Source organism: Papio anubis, chromosome 6, assembly GCF_008728515.1.
Source record: "Papio anubis isolate 15944 chromosome 6, Panubis1.0, whole genome shotgun sequence".
In the NCBI taxonomy this organism is placed as follows: domain Eukaryota; kingdom Metazoa; phylum Chordata; class Mammalia; order Primates; family Cercopithecidae; genus Papio; species Papio anubis.
In genome coordinates this window covers 125,317,378-125,337,644 of record NC_044981.1, presented here as the reverse complement: position 1 = coordinate 125,337,644, position 20,267 = coordinate 125,317,378, and positions in this window count along the sequence as shown.

Below are 20,267 nucleotides of genomic sequence, written 5' to 3'. Positions count from 1 at the left end.
TGGACGTGTGTTCCTGTTTAGATTGGGTAAATATCTAGGAGTAGAATTGCTGGGTCATATGACAAGCATATATTCAACATGATAAGAAAGTGTCAGACTGTTTTCCATTGGTTGTACTATTGTACCTTTCCACAAGAAATGTTATCAGAGTTCCAGTTGCTTCACATCCTTGCCAACACTTATTACTTATTGTCAGGATTTTTTATTTCAGTCATTGTAGTGTATGTGTGTATTAGTGTCTCATGACGGTTTTAATTTAAATTTGCCTGAAGACTACTTATGTGGAACATTTTTTCATGTGGTCAACTATATATCTTTTTTGGTGAAATGTGTCAACTATATATCTTTTTTGGTGAAATATCTATTCAAACTTTTGCCCATTTAAAAATTTCAGTTGTTTGTCTTCTTGTAATTGAGTAGTAATAATTCTTTATATATTATGGAGAGAAGTTCTTTAGCATATATGTATTCTGCCAATATTTTCTCCTAGTATTTGGTTTGTCTTTTCATGTTCTTAATTGTGTTTTTAGAATAACAGATGTTCTAAATTTTGATGCAGTTTAATTTATCCATTTATCTAAATAATCTGTAATTTCTGTGTCCTAACGAAGAAGTGAAGTAAGTGAAGACATATAGTGAGATCATAGATTGGAAGAATAAACATTATTAAGATGCCAATTCTGCCTAATTGATCTACAGATTCAGTGCAGTCCAATTTGAAATGTCAGCTGATTTTTCAAAAATAAAAATTGATATTTAATTCAAGGGCGCAAAGATTTTCTCCTGTGTTTTCTTCAAGCAGTTCTATGGTTTTAGCTCTTACATTCAGGTATATAATACATTAGAGTTAGTTTTTGTGTATGATGTGAGGTGACCATTGAAATTTATTTTTTTCATGTAGGAAAAGTCCATCCTTTTACCAACAAATTGCCTTGGCACTTCAAACTGTTCTTATTACTCTAGCTTTAGAATAATTCTTGAAATCTGATAGTATTAGCCTTGCACTTCATTCCCTTTCAAATTTGTTTTGGTTATTCTAAGTCCTTTGCATTTCCATATACATTTTAGAATGAGCTTGTCAATTTTTACAAAGAAATTCTGTACAGATATTGATTAGGATGACATTGAACCTGTAAATCAATTTGGATAGAATTGACATCATAACAATGAGTCTTCTAATTCACAAACTTTACATAGCTCTCCATTTATTTTATTTGTTTTCAGTGATATTTTATAATTATATAGTTTTAGGTGCAGCTCTTGAACATATTTTGTTTAGTTTATTTACATATATTTCATATTTTTGGATGTACAATATTATTTTCTTAGTTTTAATTTCTATTTGTTATTGGTAATACAAAAATTTCCAGACATTCCATTCACTTAGAAAAAATGTCATTAACCTGTGTGATTCAAAGCACCCAAACACTCATTTGTTCCCTAATACTTTTCTCATTACTATATTATCTTTGGAAAGTCCCTCTATTACTGAGGGCTAATAAATTATCTAAAGAAAGTCTTTGCTAATTTATATTTTAGTTGGGAGAAGCAACACATTAAGTGATTTTTTTTTCAGGGCCAAATTAGTCTATAAATAACAGAAACAGTTCTTCGATCAGATGATTGAAGGATAAGTGTAGTATAGGGGAACTTGTGAGGGAGGAACAGACCCAATTGAGACACCACGGTGAAGAATCTTGAGAAATCAGCACAGTAAATCAGTTCTGAGTGCTTGATGGAGGAACAAATAAACAAAGTAGGCAACTGAGGGGAAAGAGGAGGAAAGGATAACTCTGGCTTTTCTGCATGGACATATCTACAAAATAAATGTAAAATTGTCTTATTGATTCTTATTATTGGAATAGACTCAACTCATTATATTGTAGATTATTTCTTTGATCCCTGAATATCTGGAGACCAGAAATACGAAGAGACAAACAAAGATGATGTGTGTACATGATCACATTCAGTTATTCATCATCATGTGGAAAAACAGAAACATTTATAATATTAAATTAAAATTGTGAATAGTTTTACTGTTCTTGGGATTAATATTTAATACCAAATAATGAAGTAACATGGTGAGATCTTAGATAACAATGTGTTGAATAGTTTTCAGCAATGTATTTTGCCCTCTTTTTCCTGGATACTTCCTGCAGGCAAAAGACTAGAGAGCTATCTTCCTGCAGAACTTATTTCCCTCTGGCTCACATTCTCATGAACGCTCACAATTTTTTTTAAAGTAAGTAAACATATCCCCTACTCAAGGACTGTAGGTTATAATCACGACACATTTCTGTGTCAAAGAATGTTAAAGAAAGATTTAACATGAGTAAATCAAATTAGGTCGATTAACTTGAGAATAATCAGGAGTTGACTATAACCTTCTAGTCGGATATATGTGCTTAATTGTAGGGCACATAAAAAATAGTTATGACAAAGACAGCAGTCCAGATGTTAGGGATACAGTATTCAGATGGAAAACAAGATTGACGTGACTGTAATATCTGTCATTTCACTGGCCAATAGTATTGATTTGGAATTTTCTGCGTAGACATATCAATATCTTGAAACTTTAGGCTTAATTTATAAATTTAATCTTCCCAAATAAAGTATAGAGGCATTTTTAGGTCAAGAATATATAATGCTCATTTTTCTTCACCCAGAAAAACTCTTTGAATATTTCTTGAAGTACAGGTCTACTGATGAGCAATTTTATCACCTTTTTTTTCTAAAAAACATTGATTTTGTGCATGTGTGTATTATGTTTTTTGGTTTAAAAATTATGAGCATTTATTATCTCACATTTTCTGTGAGTCAGAGATTTGAAAGTTCAGTGATCTGGCTCAGGGTCTCTTATACTTTGCAACCAAGACTTCAGCCAAGGCAGTCATCATCTGAAGGTTTTGCTGGAGCTGGAGGATCTTCTAAGCTCATTCTATATGACTGCAGCAAAGAGGCCTCAGTTCCTTACTGGCTGTTGGCCAGAGGCTTCCATTCTTTTCCACATGGGCCTCTTCATAAGAAAATTGGAGCATACTCATGACATGGCACATAGCTTTCCCCTAAGCAAGTGATCTAAAAAGATCTTTCTTTCTTGGAAGAAAAAATCCTTTTCTAGGATTGCAGAGTTTTCTCTTTCAGCACTTTAAAGAAGTCTTTCCTTTGTCTTATGGCTTCCAGAGTTCCTGATGAGGAGTCTGCTATCAATCTTATCTTGTGGTTTTGAAGGTAATACATCATTTTTATGCTGTAGCTATTTTAAGGATTTTTCTTTGGCTATAATATGCCTGGGTATCGTTCTCTTTGAATTCATCCTACTTGGCAGTTGTTAAACATTTTTTTTTTACATCTATCCATTCAATTATTTCACCATTCTCATTTTTCAACTATTGCTTTGATTCCATTTTCTGTCTTCTTTTCTATTGGGACTCTAATGACATGTTAGACATTTTTAGCATCTCTCATGTTTCTTACATTCTGTTTGTTGTGTTTTGTCAATTTCTTTCCTTTCTCCTTTCAATACTTTAGTTAAATAATTTCTGTTGGTATCTTCTCATTCTTTCTGTCCTCGGCTATCTCCAGTCTACTGTTAAAACCCAAATAATAAGGTCTTAATTAAAGATACTGCATTTTAAGTTTTGGGATATTTAAAACAAAAAAAAATTGTTTGTTTGTTTTTTGGAGACGGAGTTTTGCTCTTGTTGTCCAGATTGGAGTACAATGGCCCGGTCGTGGCTCACTACAACCTCCGCCTCCTGGGTTCAAGTGATTCTCCTGCCTCAGCCTCCCTAGTAGCTGGGATTACAGGTGCCCGATACCTTGCCCGGCTAATTTTTGTATTTTTAGTAGAAACGAGATTTCACCATTTTGGTCAGGCTGGTCTTGAACTCCTGACCTCAGGCAATCTGCCTGCTTTGGCCTCCCAAAGTGCTGGGATCACAGGTGTGAGCCACAACACCCAGCCTGGTTTTTAATATATTCTAATTTTATCTTGAAATCCTCCAATTTATTCACTTTGTCCATACTTTACTCTATTTTCTTTAACATATTAATCACAAATATGTTCCAGTCCTTCTCTGTTAACTCCAATATCTTGGTCATCTCTGTGTCTACTTCTATTTTATGTCTTCATTATTAGTAAATTTTCCTGTTTCTTTGAATTTTTCTATTTTTAAAATTGTACACTAGGGAATTTGAATGATACATTGTAGAGACTCTAGATTCTTTCACCATCCTATAAGGAATATTAGAATTTTTTAAATTTGACAGGCAAGTAAATTATTGTTTTATTATCTTCATGTCAGATATTGTTATCAGCCTTTACTAGGAAGCTTCTATTTTAGTTTTGCTCTCTTTCTTAGGAGCATTACTCTTGTACAAGGTGTTTACCTAGATCTCTCCCTTCTAACTGAGCCCAAACTCCAAAATCTCCTGCAACTTTGAGGCCCCTAAAATCTCTGTCAAGCACTCCAACCTCCTGTAGCTATATGCTGCTAGTTCTGCCAGAATCTAACTCTGGGCACATGCAGCTGAATGCATACTTGAGACTTCTTATGTGCAGCTCCTTCCTAAAAGGGACTCTGCCTTAAATCCTAGCAGCCTTTGCAACACTGAATTCTGCTCTTGTTTCTTTCACACAGTGAGACTGTCATTCTCACCTGTAATCCCAGCACTTTGTGAGGCTAAGGCCCAGGAGTTTAAGACCAACACGGTAAAACCCTGTCTCTACAAAGATACAAAAATTAGCTGGATGTTGTGGTGTGCACCTGTAGTCCCAGGTACTTGGGAGGCTGAGGTGGGAGGATCGTTTGAGCCCGGGAGGTTGAGGCTGCAGGGAGCTGTGTTTGCACCACTGCACTCCAGTCTGGGTGAAAGAGTGAGACCTTGTCTCTAAAAAAAAATTAAATAAAAATATTTCTGTATCATTTACTTTTCTAAATATATAGATTAATTTTAAATTCAGAACTGTAAAAACACTTTATATGATCTTTTAAAAAAATTATACTTTTACTTAAACTGTTTAAAGCTGACAGAGAGTAAAATACAAACATGTACCTACAAGTTAATGTTAGTGTCTACTACACAAGCTTCTAATTAGTGACAAAAAGAAAATCTGTCAGGATAATTACTAGATGCTATAAACTCAAACTACTGTTTCATTCATTAATATTTAATTTTGAGCAGCTTTTGAACCTTTTTGAAGATTACAGAATCATCCAATTACTCAAAAAACATTTGTTGAAAATCTAAATAACTTAAATAAAAGTAGACTTTTTATTTATTGGTGGAAATGATTAAAGAAAAGACAAGTTCAGTAAAGGATTTAAGCTAGTAGTTATTTTAAAGGTATGCTTTGAGATAAAAGCACCAAGTGAAATGTTACTTCCATATTTACTTTACTCTCAGTGTTTGCCTAATGTCTACTTGTATAATTTTTTTTTTTTTAAACAAACTCTTGCTCTGTTGCCCAGGCTGGAGTGCAGTGGTGCAATCTCGGCTCACTCTAACTTCTGCCTCACAGGCTCAAGCAATTCTCCTGCCTCAGCCTCCAGAGTTGCTAGGATTATAGGCGTGTGCCACCACCTGGCTAATTTTTGTATTTTTGGTAGGGACAGGGATTCAACATGTTGGCCAGGCTGGTCTCGAACTCCTGACCTCAAGTGATCTGTCCACCTCAGCCTCCCAAAGTGCTAGGATTATAGGCGTGAGCCACTGCACCTGGCGTATGTTTTAATTTTTAATTTAAGTGTTTTAAGATTTCTTATTTTCCAATAAATAAACTGCCTAATTTACATTTAAGAATATTGCTACCTCAAAATTCCCACCTCGTGAGTTACTTGATTGCTCTTCCTGGTATTAAACTTCTGTGAATAAACATAACTTGGAACGCTCATGAGCAACCAAGAACATCTGGCTCCCAGTCTTAATAAAATAAACCTTAAGTTTTACAGTTTTTTTATTGAATGCCCAAAAAAATTTATCTTCACAAGGGTCTTCTTTCCACCCCGCTTGTAAACAATGAAAAAATCACAGGTAAAAAAGAAAATTATTTTTAAAAAACTAAACACAAATGTATTACCAAAAAAAATGAGAAGTTAGATTAATGTAAACGAATCATTCCAAACTTTATAACAATGGCTTCATCAGTTCGTCATTTACTTGATGAAGTTTTGTAATAGCTCTATGTTCTCTGCATTGGGAATCATTCTGACTCATTAGTTTCTGTCATTCCGTGCTATTAAGTATCAATACTTATGCTCATTGGCATTGCCGTCAGTTTTATAGCAATCTAATTAGTATCCCTATATGTAGTCATGTTAATTATAAAGGGTATCAAGTCTCAAAGACAAAAAAATTATTCCCCTTTATAGCATTTGGTTTAAGAATAACAAACAATTATGAATAACCATAAGACTACAAATTCATCTTGCAAACAGAAGCAAGCATAGGGAGGCAGCTAGTTTCTCTGTCCTTTTGTAAGGGCAGTAATCTTACAAAAAGGACAGAGATTGATTCATTCATTCATTTGATGAATAAATATATAATGAATATTTACTAGAGATATAGTATTTTCAAATGGCTAAGAACATGTACCATTGAATCAGACAATCTGGGTTTACATTCTGCCTCTACCACTTAATAGCGTTGTGTCTCAATGTCCTCATCTGTAAAGTGAGGATGACTTGGAAATTAAGAATGGGGAAATAATAGTACATTATCCATGAGTTCATAATGTTAAGTGCTTAGTCTGCCATAGCCTGTCAGTGTCAGTCTGTCACAATGTAACTGCTTAATAAATATTAGCAATAATGACATGTGTTAAGTAATGTAGACTGACATAGAACTTAGTATTCAGTAAAAGAGTAATTCAAACTTTCAAAGCTATTTTAATCTTCCCTCTACATTGTAAGCTTTATCAATATTTCACTGTAATTATTAATCATTCTCATGTTGTATTTCCCACATGAATTCATCTCTGTGTTTACCAATATGCATGGATGTGTTTTATGTGAGAATTTTTTTCATCACTTTTTTTCTACTAAATTGTGTATTTCTTTAATTTCTTTATTCTTGAGTTAATGAGGTAAGTGCCTCAATCCTCTCTATGATTTAAATGAGCAAATAAAAAATTATTTGCCAGGGAACAAGCTTAAGCTGTTGAAGGTTTTGGCTTCCTGATAGAGTGGAATTCCTTTTTTTTTTTTTTAATTTTTATATTAAGTTCAGGGGTACAAATGCAAGTTTGTTACACAGATAAACTTGTGTCATGGGGGTTTGTTGGACAGGTTCTTTAATCACTCAGCTATTAAGCCTAGTACCCATTGGTTACTTTTCTTGATCCCCTCTCTCCTCCCACCAGCCACCCTCCAAAAAGCCCCAGTGTGTGCTGCTCCCCTCTATGTGTTCTCATCCTTCAGCTTCCACTTATAAGTGAGAACATGTGGTATTTGATTTTCTGTTCCTGTGTTAGTTTGCTAAGGATAATGGCCTCCAGCTCCATCCATGTCCCTGTGAAGGACATGAATTTATTTTGTTCTTTTTTTATGGCTGCATCATATTCCATGGTGTATATGGACCACATTTTCTTTAAAGAGTGGAACTTCTTTGTCACAGTACAGGTGTGAGGAGGCAGAAGGGAAATCCCCTACCTTAAGGGTAACCATGTCACAACAGGGTTGTATTGCTGTATTATATGTGCCTGCTTCTGTGCATAATTTATTACATTTCAGGCTATGACAAAACATATAAATGGTATGCTGGAATATTAATTGGAAGACTACATTGACAGTTCTTTTAGCAGGAGAGTAATCCAGCCATGATCCAATAAAGTATTCAAAAACATCATCCAAGAACATTATTGTTGCCATCTCTGGCTTTCTTTTTCCTTTTTCTCTCATTTCCTTTTTTCTTTTGCTATGATTTTGAAACATCAAGATCACTTTTTAGTATATTTGGCATCAAGGGCATTCCATTTTGATAAATGCTTCTTAATTTGAAAATAAACCTAAGAAAATCTATGTCACTCAATTGGACACCCAGTGGTGTACTTTGAACCATAGAGTAAACCAAAGACAATAATTCAGGAACATTCTAAAGAGCCAACTAATACCAGACTGGTACTACAATAGGTTGTTCCACTCATATTCATGTTATATTTCTAAAATGTAGTCATATTTGTCAAGGGTCTTGCTAGCTAGTGAGTTATACTGTAGAGCAGGTCTGCGTGAACCTTCCCAATTTTATTATTAAAATATTGGTAGAGAAATCATGAATAACCATGGCCATCATGCTGAGGTATTCATTACTATCTTCATGGAGGTACTCCATGGTTCTGTCTCAAACATTCAGCCAACTAATAAACATGCCGTTAGATTGGGCTGACTGAAGAGTTTTACTTTCTGAAGAATAGTTTAAGATCAGTAATGTATCGGTCAGGGTTCTCCAGAGAGAGAACCAAAAGGATATCTATCTATCTATCTATCTATCTATCTATCTATCTATCTATCTATCTATCTAAATATGTGCATGCACGTGTGTGCGTGTGTGTGTGTGGAGAGAGAGAAGGAAAGGGATTTATTTTAAGGTATTGGTTCATACAATTATGAAGGTTGAGAAGTCTACCATATGTAAGACGAAGACCCAGGAAAGCCAGTGGTGTAGTTCCAGTCCAAGTCCAAAGGCCTGAGAACAAGGGCACAGATGATAAAAGTCCCAGTTCAATGGCAGAAGAAGCTCAATGTCCCAGCTTACACTATCAAGCAGAGAGAGCAAATTGTTTCTTCCTCTGCCTTTTTGTTGTGTTCCAGCCCTTAAGAAATTGGATAGCGCCTACCCACACTGAGGAGGGTAAGCTGCTTTACTCTGTCTACCAATTTGAATGTTAATCTCATCTAGAGACACCCAGAAATAATGTTTAACCAAATCGCTAGGCACCGCATGGCTCAATCAAGTCGACACATAAAATTAACCATGACAGATAGATAACAATAGTTATCTATCAAGGTACAATAGTACCTTGACATTAGCAAATATCTAAGCTTTCCAATAGAAAGCTGTTTAGAAGGACATCGGACACTGAGTACATCTTATTTTTCATAATAACCTGATGGAAAAGATAGAGCAAATTGATCATTTAATTAGACTAATTCTCACATAGATGTTGGAAAGTGATTGAAGAATTATATAAAAGGGAATAGTCTCTCCAAATATACACCTTAAGAAAATTGCTCTTGAAAGTGGGAGATGGATCACTGAAAGGCCAGTTCTAGAGAGAAAGAAAGCAATTAGGTGATTCTTAAAGACTGCCCAGACAAGAAATGCCTGGATCATCACCCAAAAGCAGAGTTGGCATAACTTTTCCGTAAAGAGGCAGATAGTAAATATTCTAGATGTTGCAGATCATAGAGTCTCTGCTGCCAATTCTACCACTGTAATGTGAACATAGCCACAGAAACACATAAATGAATGAGCATGGATATGTTTCAATAAAACTGTATTTACAGACCCTGGAATTTGAATTTTATATAATTTTATGTGTCACAAAATATTATTCAAAAAATTTGTTTTCAACCACTTAAAATGTAAAATTTAAGCTTTCAGGCCATATAAAAATGAGCAGTAGGCCAGATTTGGCTTATGACTATAGTTGCCCTGATCTGAAATAGTGGCAGTGGTACTAAAGAAGAGAAAAAGGAATTTCAGTGATGTTTAGTAGATAGAATGTATAGGATTTGGTGACTAATTTGATATCGGAGGCTGAGGAAGAGGGGATGGCCTTGGATGAGTTGTGGCATTCTGGACTGGTTAAATGGTGTGTTACCCATTTATGCAGAAATGCAGAAGAGGTAAGGTTGACAGCAAGAGGGAGAGAAACCTGAGATTTAGACTTGCTAAATTGGTATGTCAATAGGATATACAAAGATAAACACTTGAAATTCTTCACCTTTTTTGAACATCGGTAGTGAAGTAAAAATGTGAAGTCTTAGGAAACAAGCTTCATTTATGCATCACTTTATTAAAATGACATACAACATGTAGATACAACCTAGAAGATTTTGCATACTATAATTGATATGCTTTTGATGTTCGATATCACAAACTGAAAATATTCATATTTGAGCTGATTAAAATGTTAATAACTAAATCACCAGATTTGAAGGCAGTGAAAATAATGTGAAATAACATATGACGCAGTAGTTCATCAGGAAAGAGCTAGAGGACAAACAAGGGGAGAACAAGAGTGGCTCCCAAAGGAGGAAGACAGGACTGGCTGACTGTGATTGCCAAATCAGCTTTTGCTGAGTGACCAAGAGAGCCAGGCAGAGGTGGGTCAAGCAAAAAAATCACCCCAAACACCCCAGATTAGAGCTGTCACAACCCTCTCTTAAGCAAGGTTTACAGGGCAAGGTTGGTTAATAGCTGGCCTTTCACTGGTTCCAAGGGAGAGGTAGAGCTGCTGTCAGTCAGTTGAGTACTTACTAGGTTAAACCATTCTTGCATGCCTGGGAAGAATTTGAATTGTTTTGTTTTAGATTAAATATAAATAAATATTTTTTTATTTCCAGAATTTATGTGTCTGTGACTGAATTGAAAGAGAGCATGAGAATCCAGGAAGCTAGCCAGTTCAGTGATATTTATATATATAATCTATATTTACTGATACATATACATATGTACCCTGCCTTCATATTCACATGGCATTCTCCATGTGTGCATGTCTGTCTCCAAATTTCTACTTTTTACATGACACAAGTCATACTAGATTAGGGGCCCACATGACTCCAGTATGGCCTCATGTTAACTAATTACATCTGCAATATCCTTATTTCCAAATAAGGTCACATTCAAAGGTACTGTGGACAAGCACTCTGACATATGAATTTTGGGGGCCTTATGCCAGGGCCTTAACATGGGTTCATAACTGGGCCTCAAGCTCATGGTTGTTGTATTTTTTTTTTCCTCAAAACATTTGCTGAACACTGAGGTTGCATTAAGAAGTGTTCTAAAAACTTTAGTAACACACTTATTAAATTCAAAACAAGATTCTTCTGTATCTTGTAAGACAAAGATTAGAATTTGGCCCTCACCAGGATATGAAGCCACAGAATACACCAGTCTTATACATAAACATATATATGTATATGTATCAGTAAATATATATATATAAAAAATACATGTATAACAAATATATGTGTTTTACATATAATAGATATATATGTATATTTATCAGTAAATTCAGCTTGCTAGTATTTTATTTGGTATTTTACATCTAAATTCATAAGTGAAATAAATCAACACTTTTTCTTTCTAAGACGATTATTATCTAGCTTTGCCATCAAGACTTACCTCCATCATAGAATTAATGGGGGAGCATTACATTTTACTTTAGTTTGTGAAAGAATTGTACAACTAAAAATATATGTTATTTGAATATTTGGAGCAATTTTCCAGTAAAAGCATTATGATTGAATTATTTTGTGAGTATATTTTAACTATTGATTGAAATAGTGATTATAAGGCTAGTAATTTATACTTTTTGAATAAGCTTTGGTAAATTATATTTTCTACAAAACTAACCATTTGCCCAAGTTGTCAAGTTTATTGCCATGAAATTTTTATATTAATCTCATATTATGTTTTAATCTCATACTGTATTATATTCTCTTTAAAGAATATTTTAAAATAAGTTTTTGCATTCTCTCTTTTTCTGCAGTCTTCATAAAAAATTGCCTGTTTAATTAGTATTTTTAAAGAACCACAGTTTTTGATTTTGTTTTTGTTCTTGATTTCTTATTGTTTATATGTTTTCTAATTCATTAATTTTTGCATTTTTTTCCTTCTTGGAATTCACTTTTTATTCTTCTTGGTTTATGTCTCTGTTTTCAATTTGGGCACTAAAGTCTATAATTTTGCTATAAATATACTGCTTTGGCAGCATTTTAAGATATATGTTCTTTTTATAAAAATTTAGTGTTCATTTTTTAAAATTTACATTCTGATTGTTTTTGTTCCTTGAAATATATAAAGGAATATCTTATAATCCAAAGTGTTTAGGGGGTATTTTTAGCTATTTTTAGTCATTATTTTCAATTTAATTGTGCCATGTTCAGAAGTTGTTAATTCGGTTTTTCAATAATTTGTTTTCCCATGTTATAACAATTACTGAAAGAAGAGTTTAAAATTTCCCACCAATGGTTCCTATCACAGATCGTTGCACATAGTACAAATTGCCTGAATATATTTACCAGTGATTTATGTTCAGAAAACTGGCTCAAGGTAGCTGGAAGTGATTCTAAGTGTATGTTCAGTTGTTTGAAACTTAAGATTATTGTAGTGTATGCTAAAATGATTTGAGACGCCAGAAATTTGTTGCTATAATTTAGATCAGCGGTTCACAATCAGAAGAACTGAGAAAGATGTGGGGAAATTGTGTTTTATAAAATGAAGGCAGGAGAACTACTTCTGTGGGTCTGATGGAGTAACTGTAAGTAGGAAAGCACTCTGATTTAGAACAAGTAGAAAAACCAAAGAAAATATAACAATTAACTTTCTTGAGAAAGCTAAGACCTTCTGAAGCCACAAGAAATGAAGAGGTTAAGATTCCAGTGGGAGAAGAATCGGGGTGGTGAGCTGGGCCTCTGGAGCTGCTCCTGTCCTTGGGCCATTTGGTGATTGTGGGCACATGCAGAAGAATAAGAATCAAAAAAAAACCTGATGGGTGTCCACCTGAGGGGATCAAAAAAACAACTTGAGATTTTAGAGATTGAGGGCCTATTCATCCTCATGCTGCTAATAAAGACATACCCAACACTGGGTAATTTATAAAGGAAAGAGGTTTAATTGACTCACAGTTCAGCATAGTTGGGGAGGCCTCAGGAAACTTACAATCATGGCAGAAGGAGAAGCAAGCATGTTTTTCTTCACATAGTGGCAGCAAGGAGAAGTGCGGAGCAAAAGATGGGGGAAGCTCCTTATAAAAGCATCAGATCTTATGAGAATTCACTATCATGGGAATAGCATGGAGGTAACTGCCCCCATGATTCAATTAGCTCCCACCAGGCTGCTCCCATGACACATGGGGATCATGGGAGCTGCAGTTCATGATGAGATTTGGGTGAGGACACAGCCAAACCATATTAAGGCCTATATTAGTTTGCTAAAGCTACTGCAACAAAGTACTACAAACTGCATGGCTTTAAGCAGAAATTTGTTGTCTAAAGGTTCTGGAGACTGAAGTCCAAGATCAAAGTGTTAGCAGAATTGGGTCCTTCTGATGGCTCTTAGGGAGAAACCATTTCATGCCTCTCCTTTAGCTTTTGGTGATTTGCTTATTATCTGTAGCATTTGCTTTGTAGAGGGCTTCACACAAATTCCTGCCTTCATATTCACATGGCTTTCTCCATGTGTGCATGTCTGTCTCCAAATTTCTACTTTTTACATGGACACAAGTCATACTGGATTAGGGGCCCACGTGACTATAGTGTGGTCTCACTTTAACTAACTACATCTGCAATATTCTTATTTCCAAATAGGGTCATATTCAAAAGTACTGTGGAATAGCACTCCAACATATGAATTCTGGGGGCCTTATGCCAGGGCCTTAACACAGATTCATAACAAGGCCTCAGGCCCATGGTTGTTTTTTTGTTTGTTTGTTTTTTGTTTTTTCCTGAAGACATTTGCTGAATACAGAAGCTGCATTAAGAAGGGTTCTGGGCAGGTGCGGTGGCTCACGCCTGTAATTCCAGCACTTTGGGAGGCCAAGGCAGTTGGATCACTTGAGGTCAGGAGTTCAAGACCAGCCTGGCCAACATGGTGAAACCCCGTTCTACCAAAAATATAAAAATTAGCCTGGCATGGTGGTGCATGCCTGTAATCCCAGCTACTCAGGAAGCTGAGGCAGGAGAATTGCTTGAACCTGGAGGTAGGTTGCAGTGAAGTGAGATCGCACCACTGCACTCCAGTCTGGGGACAGAGCAAGACTCTGTCTCAAAAAACAAAACAAAACAAAACAAAACAAAAAAACATCCAAAGGGTTCTAAAAGCTTTAGTAACAAACTTACTAAATTCAAAACAAGATTCTTCTGTATCTTATAAGACAAAGATTAGAATTTGGTTCACTAGGATAAGGGGCCACATAGAATACACCAGTCTTCTAATTGGAACTTAGGAAGGATAGGGGTGAACCAGATATAAACTGAGACTTTCTAGAGCTGAAATTCAGTCTTGATTCAACTAAGTTGCCGATTGAAGTGGCCAGCAACCCCAGTCAGTGATAATACACTACTTCACTTCTAGTAGTTCTATTTGTTTTCCCTCGGCTATCATGTTTTTGTTTCATATTTTATTTCTGTTTAAAAACTTGCAATTCACTGTTATTATTTTTACTTTAAATATTTAATTATTTGTCTTAGTCTATTCATGTTGCTATAAAGTAATACCTAAGGCAGGGTGACTTATAACAAAAAGAGATTTGTTTTGGGTGATAGCTCTGCAGGCTGTACAAGAGACATGGCACCAACATCTGCTTCTGGGGAGGGCTTCAGGCTACTTCATTCATAGCACAAAATGAAGGGGAGCAGTGTGTGCTGAGATCACGTGGTGGTGAGAAAGGAAGCAAGAGACAGAGGGAAAGGAGGTACCAGGTTCTTTTTAACAACCAGCTCTCCTTGGAACTAATAGAGCAAAAACTCACTCCTTATCCTGAAAACAGGGTAGCAAGATCAAACCGTTCATGAGGGATCTGCCTGCATGACCCAAACACCTCCCGTTAGGCCCCACCTCTAACATTGGAGATCAAAACTTCAACATGAGATTGGGAGGGGTCAAATATCCAAATCACAGCACTATTTAATAGATTTAAATAGTAAGAAAAAAATGCCGTAAACTCTAAAACAACCACTAAAAGAACACAGCAAAGTTGTAACTAACAAGAAAAGAAAGAAGATAAAAAATAATCATTAAAAAATTCAATCCAAAGAAGGCACACACACAAAAATGGAACAAAGAACACATAGTACAAATAAAAACAAATAGCTAAGCGAGGTTGGGTACAGTGGCTCATGCCTGTAATCCTAGCACTTTAGGAGACCAAGGTGGGTGGATCACTTGAGATCAGGGATTCAAGACCAGCTTGGCCAACATGGTGAAACCCCACCTCTACTAAAAATACAAAAGTTAATCGGGCATGGTGGCACATGCCTGTAGTCCCAGCTACTCAAGAGACTGAGGCAGGAGAATTGCTTGAACCCAGGAGACAGAGTTCGCAGTGAGCCAAGATTGCACCACTGTACTCCAGCCTGGGTGAAATAAATAAATAAATAAAACAAGCAAGGTGGTACACATAAATCAGACCATATTAGAAATCACATTAAATATGAATGGCCTACACACCCCTATTAAGAGGCAGAAATTGTCAACTGCTATTGTTTAAAAAAGGCAAGACCCCACTTTATGCTGCTTATAAAAAGCTCACTTTTAATAATACATCATAAGTAGGTTAATAGTAGACAGTTGAAGAATATATAGCACGATAATACTAATCAAAAGAAACCTAGTGTGATTATATAAATATAAAAATGTATTTCAGAGCAAAGAAAACTTCCAAGGTTAAAGAGGTTCATTTCATGACAAAGGGACCAATTAATGAATAAGGCATAACAAACCCAAATATTTATGCTCCTAAAAACAAAATTTCAAAATACAAAAAAAAAAAAAAAAAAAAAAACTTTTATAGGACTACAAAAATAAAAGGACAAATGCACAGCTATGGTTGGACATCACTCTTTCAATAATTAATAGAACAAATAGAAAACAAATGAAAGTTTATAATACTTGGACAACATTATCAACCAATTTGACCTAAATAAATTTTATAGAACTTTCCACCCACTAACAGCAAAATTCACTATCTTTTCAAGTGTACACAGAGCATTCACCATGGAGCATATTCTGAACCATAAAACATATGTGTAACTTCATGGAGAAGTTCTCTTTAGATGAACTGACTAAAGAGAAAATGGTTTTAGAGTTGATTACAGAAGGATCTGCAACTTTTACTGACTGTCACTTAAAGTAGGCTGCCAGGGCACCACGATTTTTTTAAGAGTTGTTCTTTAAGGATGGTGGGGAGGAAAATCCTCACTAGAAGGAATTGAAACTGTTTCTCTAGAAGACCACTAAAAATAAGCAATAATACTCATTTGTTTTAACTCCTGGCTTATGATTTGGCCAATCTCTTGGAACTTGGAAAGAAAAGATTAGATCATTTATGACAACATTTGAGGAAGGGGTAGAGGATGAGCCTCTCAGAATTCGACCAGTGTGCAATTATGTTTATTCGCCATTGGAATGCTCACCCAAACTACTCATTGAGAAAGGCTCTCTCAATAATAAACAGATGACCTGTTCTGTGGCTGTCAATCAGTCTCTTCTTCAGCTATTCCGGAATGGACTCAATGGACTCCTGAACAAAATTCTTATGGTGGCAGGGATGGAGACCTCACATCTACTCAACACAAAGACTTTGCCTCACCAAGGCTGACCTGGATAAGACTATGCTGTGTACCTAAATGGCCAGCAGAAGCCCACACTGAGTCCCATACATAGCACCATGCTTCAGACACAATAGCCTCAATCTGAGGACAGACTGAATATATTGGACCCCTTCCAGCATGGAGAGGTCAATGATGTTTTTCTTCCTGGAATACTTAGTATGAATATCCAATTTCCTTCCCCAAAACACCATCTGTGGGAATTAATAAATTGCCCATTTAAAACAACTGTGTCTCACTCAATATTACTCTGAAAAAGAAAATACTCTTAAAGAAAAATATAAGGGGAAATGGGTTAATTCCTATGAAATTTACTAATAATAACATGTACCCATTTCTTAGAAGTAGCTGGCTTTATGTAACAATGGAACATCCTATTGAAGATTCAGTATTAGCATCATCTGTGAGACAGCATTTAGCAAAGTTGAGGTACTCACTTGCAGGATACAATGTATGCTCTGAATGAATGAACAATATACAGTGCTGTTTCTTAACTGCCAGAATTCCTCAATTGTGGAAGGCAAAAAAATTCACCCAAATGTGAAAATAGGACTAACTTCCTCACCATGACACCCAGTGATTCCCTTATTGCAACCCTTCCTCCATCTCTGGGCACTTCATGTTAATAAATCTTAGTTTCTAAAGAAAGAATATTTTCACTTGCAACAGTCCCATTAAATTAGAAGTTGGGCCTTTTGAATCTTCACACCATAGGACAAATAGGAAAAAAAGAAGATTCTAAGTTGGTAATGGTAATAATTCAGACCCTCAGGAGTAAATAAAATCGGTGCTCAATAGTGCATGCAGGGAGGAGAATATCTGCAACTTATAGATGCTCCCAGAGATAAAAATTAATAGAAAACTCTAATGCCATAGAGGTAGAACCATTCTGAGTTAAGACGCCTCAAGAATGAAGATTTGCATCATCACACTAGGTAAAAAATCTTTCCCAGGTAAGGTATTTGCTATGTACAAAAATCATGGATGAGAAACAGAAGAAGTAACTATAGATACTAACCATAGCCTTTGATCTTTTGCAGAAATGAAGACGGTGACATCCAACAGTATTTGCCTTCTTTCTTGCTATGTCATGTATATATATTCATTAATTTAAGGAACCCATTATTCAGGAATATATTTTTATATTCATTTACTTTTATTTTTCCTTTTTGTTCACTTTTTACTATATATTAATGCTTCACATGTTAACATCCATGAAACATGTGTATGTATTTTTTTTCACATTGACCTCTCAGAAATTGGATCTTACAGTTGTAAATGCATGTTACAACTAACGGCATGTTATGGTTTAGAGATAGTGTTTTTTATTTTTTTATGTGTAATAGCATTGATAATGATGCATCTTACAAATGATGGAGTCTTACATTTTTTCAAATTCAATAAATAAAGTGTATTGGCAGTGGTTACGTTTATAATCTAGTATAAAAAAATTACCAAAAATCAAGATGGAATTGTTACTGTAATGGAGAAGGAATAAACATCATCCAGAAATACTTGACTCAGCCAGTAGAAGAGACCAAGTCTGTCCATTTGGAGAGAATGTGAGGTGTTCTCATTTAGGAGGCATAGTTGTATTATGTTATACTGGTGTGTGGAGTTGATGCTGTTAAACTTGGAAAACTGAATGTGGAAGAAGAGTAAATGTTGGACAGTCCGTAAGTGGACTACCCTGGACATCAGTCATATATATATGTCTAAAAATCATTTGCTTTTCTAGTTATTGTAAATCCTGCCTTTTTCAGGTGATACACTAAAATGACACTTTCCAAGCACTTGAGAGTAGACAGGTGACTGGCTTCCACCGAGAAGTGATGATGCATCAAGAAACAAGGAGGTTAGAGGAGAGAAAACAACATTCAAACAACTTATGTGGTAAGGGAAAATACTGTAAATTACAAGCAGTAATGAAACAGGAGAGTTCCCTGACACCCGTTGCAGGATGTGTGACAGGGGTGTGGCTCGTCTATTCAGCCACCACACGCTCAAACCCCTTATGGGACTGGGAGTACTCAGACTGGCAGGTGTGGGAACCAGGGTGAGTGCTTCTGGGTTCCTGCTCCACAGTAGCATCTAGGGGTGGGTGCCTGTGACTCCTGAAGCCCCAGTGCTCTTTTTGCTACAGTGCTCTTTTTGCCACAGTGCTCTTTTTGTTACAGTGCTCTTTTTGCTCTGCCATCCACAGACAGCTTAAGTGTTAACCAGCTCATTGTGCTCTTTGTACCCAAGTCCTTGTCCAGTGTCCAGAAAGAATCAGGTCACATGGACAGATTGAAGGGTGGTGAATTCAGGGAATTTTATTGCTGGATAGAGATGGCTCTCAGCAAGATGGATGGGGAGCTGGAAAGGGGATAGAGTGAGAAGATGATCTTTCCCTGGAGCTCAGTCATCCTGCGGTGATCTGCTCTCTGACCGTCCCCAGCGGAACTCCTCTCAATGTTCAGACGCTCCTCTTCTCTTCTCTCTTTCTCTGCTATGCTGGTCTTTTGCTCCTCTGCTCTTCTGCTCATGGAGCCTGGGATTTGGGATTTATATGGTTACAAGATAGTGGGGCATGGCAGGCCAAAAGGCAACATTTGGGTGGAAAAACAGGAATGCCTGTTCCCATTTCGACTTCAGGTTTCCAGGCTTGAGAGTAGGGGAAACACTCTCTTCTACCTAGTATTTCCTTGCTGCCTGTCCATATCAGTAAAACTGATATAATTGTCAGAGCCATGCTAAAGAATGAAACCCCATTTCTTTGGATTTAGAATCATCTCAGTGATCCCTTGTTTGAAATTCACACTATTGATTCATACGATGGGGATTACTCCAAGCTGCAGATTAATGAGATAGATATGGCAGAAAGTCAGTAAGAAAATAAGTCTAGGGCTCTAGCAAAGCAATTTAAATTATTTATTTACAGGTTATAGGATAAACCTATGGTCTAGAAAGAAATGGAATGGTGAGGGCTAAAGGAAAGCTTAGAAAGATAAGCAAACACCGTGAGAGGGAAAAAATATAAAACAAGAGACACACATACACAGAAATACAAATGCTGCACAAAGTTTGTTTTAATGACACCCCAGTTTTGATGATTAACCTTCCATCTCTTGTCCACTTCTTTGCTCTTATGGCCAATGGGACCCAAAAGTCATACACTCAGGGCCAGGTCAGCCTTGGGAATGAGAAGAAATTCAATGGCAAAATGTTCCTTTTCCTTTCTCATTTTGAAACTATCTCTTTTATCATTTCTGAGGGAAACTTTTGCCCATCGTTTTCTCCTCCTTTTACACATTGAAATTTAAATTGACCAAAGACTGCAGAGAGAGGACATGTCCTTTGCAGTAGTTGGCTTCAGCTAGTGGATTCCTAGAAAAGCCCCTGAGAATTCATGCTCTCAGCTTTTGTGCAGTTCACATGGAACATGGCATTGTATAACGGTTGAAGCAAACGGTGTTTAGGTTAACAGAATGCCATCCTAGAATAAGATCAGAACAAAGTACAAAGATTGTCTTAATTTATTTATTCCCCAAACTGCTTTAATTCAACAAAAACGTGGCCAATTGTTTTAAAGACACTTTTCCCAAGGAGAGCTAGGATCTATGTCATCTTCCTTGATATCTAAGTGAGTTTTGTCACTGCTTTGACCAATAGAATACAGTGAAAGTGGCAGTTCTAGGTCCAGGCCTTAAGAAGCTTCCATTCCTCTTT